Source organism: Etheostoma cragini, chromosome 5 (assembly GCF_013103735.1).
Source record: "Etheostoma cragini isolate CJK2018 chromosome 5, CSU_Ecrag_1.0, whole genome shotgun sequence".
Taxonomy (NCBI): Eukaryota; Metazoa; Chordata; class Actinopteri; order Perciformes; family Percidae; genus Etheostoma; species Etheostoma cragini.
In genome coordinates this window covers 26103347-26111906 of record NC_048411.1, presented here as the reverse complement: position 1 = coordinate 26111906, position 8560 = coordinate 26103347, and positions in this window count along the sequence as shown.

Genomic DNA, 8560 nt, shown 5'->3' with positions numbered 1-8560 from the left:
GCGGTCACTGGTATGACTGGCAGCCTCAGGTCAGGTGTGAGGGACGTAAACCCCGTTTTAAGTAAGTTATAGACCTTTTTCACGGCAAACATGTTGACGTGTCACAGTAGGGAAAGCACAGGTAGCCTATATTCAAAACCATTAATGATGGCTGGACTTAGGAGAGGCCCTGTTCTTGTGCATACTGACCCACTATATCTTACTTGATAGAATTGAACCCTCGTTAAGGTATCAATTTCAGCTATGCTTTTCCTACAATGACAAGTCAAAATGCTTGCTGTAAGAAAGTTCCATTAAGGTAACTTGAACCTAAAAGCGGTGTAATAGCTAAACAGTAGCCTATTATTTAGGCTAAGTTAAACTTCTAACGTCTTGGCAGTTGGAAAAATAAACTCCCAACCCTTTGTTTTATTATCTTTTTAGTTGACCATGAAAACATTATTGAGATTAAAACGACTTTTAAAAAGATGTATAAATATCCAAATCTTGCATTAGGGAGCTTCCTTTAAAATGAGGGTAACGTTAGGCTATAGCCTAGCTAAATTTAAAAAAGGAGATACAACACATTTGGGGCTCTTTATGGTGGCTAACGTTAGCTAATGTTAAACCTGAGGATAGATGTTGCTGTGTAACTAACTGACATTAGGTTACTGTGTCAGTTCACTAACAGAATGATTAGTTCTCGCTACGTGTGACATTATAGGTTCTGTTTTTAGCATTGTCCCGTAATTATAGCTTGGCTACACTTGTTTAGCTTAATTTTCAACAACTTGAGAGCATAGAACCAGGTGAAAAAACATCTGACATATCCTCAATTATACAGTAACACTTACATCAGTCTCCTAAGCAACCAGGTCTTCCTCTTAGCTGCTAGAAAGTTCCAGTTTCTTCACCAGCTTGTCGCTGGTCAGTCTTCTGTTTGGTGTTGGACAGGTAGCATACAGTTGGTTTATCAGAGCTTATTTGCTCAAAACAGCTGGGAATTTTTTTTTTAAAGCGGAGTGGTGAGAGTGAACCACAAAAGTCAAGTTGCAGGCAGAAAAAACCCCAAATAAATTATTTTTAATACGCTAAAACACTCAGTAGCCTATGGCCGAGGGGAAGTGCAGAGATTGATGATAACTCACTATGGGGTATTTGTGACACGTTTCACAGTAAATTTCTACACAGTACCATCTTTTTAGTCTTTGTTCCTACACAAATATTCACTAAAATAAAGAGAAATAGTATAATATACTCTCTGTGCCACCCTATCTATGCCTTTACCATGATTTCTCCCATTTCTTGGGCTCTGTTTATTGTGGGCCATGTTTTCACATTCAGCATTTCTCTGGTTTGAGACAAGTGAAAATCTAGACCCAAAGCTTTAGTCTTTCACATCCAGAAATGATTAATTGGTTTTCACAGTGTGTTTGTCTGTGATGCAGCCTTGCCTGCAGCAGGTTTTATTGACAGGCACAGAACAATAATGGCAGGTGGCCAAATCTGAATCATATGCAGCAGGCACAGAACAACAGAGAAAAATCCAGGTCACCGACTTCTTACCTGAACTTGAGAGCAATCAGAGAGGCTGGCAAATGATCTGAGGACACATTCAATGAGCAAACATGTTGACACACTAAAGGCATTTAGCTGACCGTGTAATACATGCATTCTCCCAGTGGCTGAGTTGGGTTACAGGAACTTGCTCAAGGGCAGTCGGACACATTTGGAAGAATTGACTGCTTTGGTTTCACAGTTTTTAACCCCGCCACCCTAAAGTCTGGGTTTAAACCCGCCAGGCAGCTGGCTTTGTTTTTGCAGCTTGCATGCTCTCCTCATGTTTACATGTGCTTCCTCTTGTTGTTTACAGTGTTTATGATCTCACATCACTGGATAGCTGACAGGATATTCCAGTACATGGTTAGTTTAGTTGCAAGATAAGACATTACCTAGACCCAAATCAGTCTTGATTTAAAGTGAGATCTGATGAGAGGGCCAGGTTATTAGGGCTGGGTAAAAAATGTTCTGTACCGGTAGACTACCGATACCAATACCGTGACTTTGATACCAGTTTCTGAAAGAAAATTTTTTTTAAACCAATTTTATGAATCCTTTTAACAAAACAAATTAGAATTCTTTACACATTACAGCAAAAATCTTTGTATTTATTTTTCAGCTCCTACTGAGTACGTCCCGTCTCTGTGTGTAACATAGTTTTTATTAACTGCCTCTACAACATGTATGTGATGTCAGCCAGCCAATCACACGCATTATTCTATCTTAGCAGTAGCAGCATGCTGCATGTGTATTGGCTCACTGACGCTAATGACATTTACTATGTAGGTAGGTCACTTGAATTATAGTATTGAATGACAAGGCATTTTTCAATAATCAATACTATGGCGCAATGCCCTGCCTAAAAAGTAATTAATTTGGTACCCAGGAATACAGCTTAAATATTTGTAAACACATGAAATTGTTCAGTATGTAGCAGAATAGTTGTTCACCTCCAGTTGCCACAGTATAACATACAGTGATCTGTCTACGGTTTTCATATTTAAATATATATATATATATACATTTAAAATGTTACAGCATGGCTGTATCGTTAAAAGGTCGTAGTTGACTGCATTGGTTCATGACCTATTTAGCTTCTGACCCTCTGACACAAATCAATGTCTTCTTGTGACCCATTATCGTGTGCGTGGGTCAGGACCAGGTCGACCAATATAACACCCCTTGGTTGGGAACCACAGGTTTAATGTGATTTGTTGTTGTTTACTGGCCTTGTAGTTATATAGATACCATATACTGCATTGGCAGCATATTTTCTTGCTCTTTAATATAATATGATGTAGTTTTGTATATAATGTTGACTCTAACTGTCCTATTAAAGTACAGCACATGTCCAGATATCACAGGTTGTTATCAGAATGATAAGTAATTTGAACGGCAGAGTTTAGTTAGAGACTTTACCATATGTAATGCCATATGTAAGTATGATGTGTGTTGTTGATATGTATGTGTCGTTTTGTGTAGACCATAGAATTGTAACATATGATGTATTATATTGACATATGATGTGTTGCTGTTGCACTGCATCATGTTTGAGAGCCTCGTGTTATGTTTTATTTAAGTATTATTGTAAATTACTATACAGATATTTAAACACATGGTCTAATATGTTATTTGAACCCCAGTGTATTACTTTAAAAACCATAGTATGATAATGTACTTACTTTATTTTGAATACCACATATAGGAGTATCAGGTCTTGATACCATCAAATACAGCCACATTTGTAGTACTGTGCAGTTAACGCTTGTTTGTTTCCACTCTATCATGTGTTCTCTTTTTCTTTTAAATGTGTGTGGCTTATCTTGAACAGAATAGCAGATGTCAAATTTAGGGCAATGTTAATGTTATATGCCAAAAAGTAGGAATGATTTGTCATTGTGTCTTCAAGATCACACCTTATCAGTTTTCTTTTACATGAATAATACTTTTTTAAGCTATTCATCTCACTTTATTATTACTGCAAATCTTTGTGTATTGTTTTGAGTGCTTGAAGTGTAATTTAGTAGAAAACACTGTGAGTTCCATTAACTTTTTTTGGCCACTCGGTGGAGCCAAATATACGTTTTTAATTCCTACCTCTGTGCACCTCTGAACATTCAGCTTCAACCTCACCAGAAAACACAATCACAATACTTTTTTATCTATGTAACACAGCATGTTATATTGTTGTCCTTCAACCTATTTCTCATTTACCTTTGTGAAAGTTCTCTAAATGATTTTAAGAGAAACTTTAATTGCCTTTTTATTGCTTTCCAGGAATATTTTTTTTCTGTTATATTCTTAAAAAATCATGGTGTGTTGTAAAAAATCATAAAAAGTCATAGTATAGTAGGTTATAAAAAACTCATAGTATAGTATGTCGCGAAAAAGTCACAGATAGTATGTCATAAAAATTTATAGTACAGTATTTAATGAAAGTCATAAAAAGTCATAGTATATATATATTTCTTCATTTACAGACTATAGTATAGTATGTTATAAAAAATCTTAAAAGGCCATAGTATAGCATGTCATAAAAAGTCATATTATGGTAAGTCATAAAAATTCTGTTAAAAAATAATAGTGGCCGCCTGGTTAGTTCCCCTGGTAGAGCGGGCGCCCATATATAGAGGTTTACTTCTCAACGCAGCAGTGGCGGGTTCAAATCCAACCTGCGGCCCTTCTCTCTCCCCTTTCAAGTTTAAGCTATCCTATACAAATAAAGTCAAATAAAGTGCACACATACTTGGACAAAAAATCTGATTCTGATGTTATTTAAGATTTGTGAAAAAAAAAAAAAAAGTCATGACAAATGTGAAAAAGTCATTGTATAGTACATCATACAAATTCTGAAAAAATAATAGGATAATATGTCATAAAAGGTCAAAGTGTAGTATGTCTTAAAAATTCATAAAAGGTCATAGTATAGTGTAAGTCATAACAATCTCTAGTATAGCACGTCATAAAAGTTCACAGTAAAGTGTGTAATAAAAAAGTCATAGTTCATGTATATCATAAAAATTCTTAAAAAATCATGGTATAGAATGTTATAAAAATCATGAAAGGTCATAGCATGTCATAGAAAGACATTGTATAGCATGTAGAGCTGGGCGGCGATAACATTTTTTAATCGGGATTAATCACGTAACTTTCCTGATTAATCGCGATTAATCGCAAAATGAAATAATGAATTCAAAAATAGTGTTTATAGTGCAATCTTTTTTAAATGTTCTGCCATATGAATAAAAGTGGCGTAACACTTGTTCTGCAAAAATTTACCAGCATTTTGTTTATAAAGTAGCAGTTAAATAAAATATTTAGTGTACTCAACTTAACCCTCTGAACCCTGAGGCCATTTTTACAGTTCATTGTCCGTCTGGATTTATTTTATATTAAAGCTTGTGAAACATCAACCCTGTTGTTTACAGACAAGATATGAACATCATTTTTTTCAGGACAAACTGGGTTATTAGAATATTTGGGTTGCAATGAGGTCACTTGAATGTTAAAAATGGTTGTAGGACCTTAAAGACAAATAAATAAATAAAAATGGAACATGAATCTTCCAGATATGTATTGATGTCACAGACAGAGAAGTAAAACCTCTAAAACCCTTCTCATATGGCTTGGGAGTCCCACTGTGACAAAATAATCGCCATAATTTATACAGATGACAAAATACATTTTTTCAAGGAAAGTCCGGACGCTTTTGCCCTTATGACATTTACTTTTGCCAATAATCAACACAATAATGTCATATTTATTGATATTACACCCACAGCAATGCTACACAAGCATTTGTGTGTCTAAAACAGTTCTCCAATATGCAAAAATAAACATAATAAACATTATAACTCATATAAAGCACATACGATGTACATTTCTTCAAAAAAGGCCAAAATATATAATATATAATATAAATAAATGCCAAATCTCAAACCAGTGGGGCCATTTCCTCTATAAAACGGTAGATATCTATCTTGTGCATTATAGCATCTTTGATCGCATACTAGCCAGTGTGACTGAGAGTATTGTCCTCTTTCAGCCACTATACTCTTTGGATGACGTTGTCTCCCATATATTGACATTTTATTGGCTTTACTTCCTTAAACAGAGAGCAGACACGGAGCCGCTAGCTTGCGGCATAAATGAGCCAAAACGCGATGAATTATGGACATAAAGTGGATTAATCTTGGATGTGACGGTTTGGATTTAATGCTCAACGACCCCGAAAAAGGCTGGAAGTTCCAGGCTGGATAGAAAATCACCTGTAGAGCCTAGAAGGACGCAACTTTTGGTGAGTTTCTGTGTTGTATGGTTGATAAATTATTAAACTGAATCAGAGGTGCTATTTGTGCTCGTGGGCGAGTCTCTCGGTCTCAGGTCTTACAAAGCCTGTGAGCAACAAACTTTTACAATAATAAAGAAATAATAAAAACTGCGTTAAAGCGCGATAAAATAATTGTCGGCGTTAATTAATTAACTAGTTAATGCGATAATAACGCGTTAACTTGCCAAGCCATAACAGCATGACATAAAAAATCATAGTATAGTATAGCATAAAAAGTCATGAAAAAGTCATAGTACAACATGTCATAAAAGTCATAGTATAGTATGTCAAAACGTCATAAAATGTCATAGTATAGTATTTCATAGAAAAGTCAGTATAGTAAATCATAAAAATTCAGAAAAAGCAATTGTATAAGATGTCGTAAAAAGTCATAGTATTCTACAAATTCTGAAAAGTAATTGTATAATAAGTCATACAAAGTCATAGTGTACTGTCTTAAAAATTCATAAAAGGTCTCTTTTTTTTTTCATTATCAAGTCATAAAAATCTAAAAAAAGTCATGGTATAGGATGTTATAAAAAGTCAGAGAAAGTAATAGTATAATATGTCTTAAAAAGTCAGTAAAACATGTCTTAAAAACTCCTGAAAAGTCATAGTATAAGTATGTTTATTTATAGATACACATAATTTCTAGAAAGTCATAGTTAAGTAAGTCATAAAACACATAAAAGGTCATAGCATATTGTGTAAAAATAAATAAATAAAAAAACATTGTATTTTGTGTGTCATAAAAAAACATTGCATAGTATGTCATAAAAAGTCATAGTATAGCATGTCATACATCATAGTATAGTATATCATAAAAGTCATAATGTCATAAAAATTCATAGTATAGTAGTTCATAAAAAAGTATATCATAAACATCCAGAAAAAAGTAATAGTATAATATGTTGTAAAAAGTCATAGTTTTGTATGTCTTAAAAATCATAAAATGTCATAGTATAATATGTCAGAAAAAGTCATAGTGTTGTATGTCTTAAAAATCATAAAAGGTCATAGTATAGTATGTCATAAGTAATAGTATAGTATGTCATAAAAAGTCATAGTATAGTATGTCATTTAAAGTCATAGTATAGTATGACATATAAAGTCATAGTATAGTATGTCATATACAGTCATAGTATAGTATGTAATAAAAAGTCATAGTTTAGTATATCATAAAAAGTAATAGTATAGTATTTTTATAAAAGTAAATAAAGTAAATAAAGTATATCATAAAAAACATGAAAAGTCAAAATATAGCATGTCATAAAAAGTCATAGTATGTCATAAAAAGTCATAGTATGTCATAATAATTCATAATAATTCATAGTATAGTATTTATAAAAACGTCATAGTACAGCATGTCAAAAAAAATCATAATATAGCATGTCATAAACATTCAGAAAAAAGTAATAGTATAATATGTCATAAAAAGTCATAGTGTTGTATGTCTTAAAAATCATAAAAGGTCATAGTATAGTATGTCATAAGTAATAGTATAGTATGTCATAGTAAAGTATGTCATATAAAGTCATAGTATGTCATATAAAGTCATAGTATGTCATATAAAGTCATAGTATAGCATGTCATAAGTCATAGTTTAGTATGTCATAAAAAGTCATAGTTTATCATATCATAGAAAGTCATAGTATAGCATTTTATGAAATTCATAGTAAAGTATATCATAAAAAAACATGAAAGGTCAGAGTATAGCATGTCATAAAAAAGTACTACTATAGCATGTCATAAAAAGTCATAGTATAGCATGTCATAATAAAAGTACTAGTATAGCATGTCATAAAAAGTCATGGTATAGCATGTCATAAAAAGTCATATTATAGCATTTCATTAGTCATAGTATAGCATTTCGTAAGTCATAGTATAGCATGTCATGAACAGTCATAGTATGTCATAAAAATTAATAGTATAGTATTTCTAAAAAAGCTCATAGTATAGCATGTCATAAAAAGTCATACTATAGCATGTCATAAGTCATAGTATAGTATGTCATAAAAAGTCATAGTATAGCATGTCATAAGTCATAGTATAGCATGTCATAAAAAGTAATAGTATAGTATGTCATAAACATTCAGAAAAAAGTAATAGTATAATATGTCAGAAAAAGTCATTGTGTTGTATGTCTTAAAAATCATAAAAAGGTCATAGTATAGTATGTCATAAGTAATAGTATAGTATGTCATAAAAAGTCATAGTATAGTATGACATATAAAGTCATAGTATAGTATGTCATATACAGTCATAGTATAGTATGTAATAAAAAGTCATAGTTTAGTATATCATAAAAAGTAATAGTATAGTATTTTTATAAAAGTAAATAAAGTAAATAAAGTATATCATAAAAAACATGAAAAGTCAAAATATAGCATGTCATAAAAAGTCATAGTATGTCATAAAAAGTCATAGTATGTCATAATAATTCATAGTATAGTATTTATAAAAACGTCATAGTACAGCATGTCATAAAAAGTCATAAAATAGCATGTCATAAACATTCAGAAAAAAGTAATAGTATAATATGTCATAAAAAGTCATTGTTTTGTATGTCATAAAAATCATAAAAGGTCATAGTATAGTATGTCATAATTAATAGTGTTATGGTTTGGGGTTTTTGTTGGGGGTATTGTTCCTGTTTGGCCTTCCCTGTGTTTTTGTCCCGGTTTTCCCGCT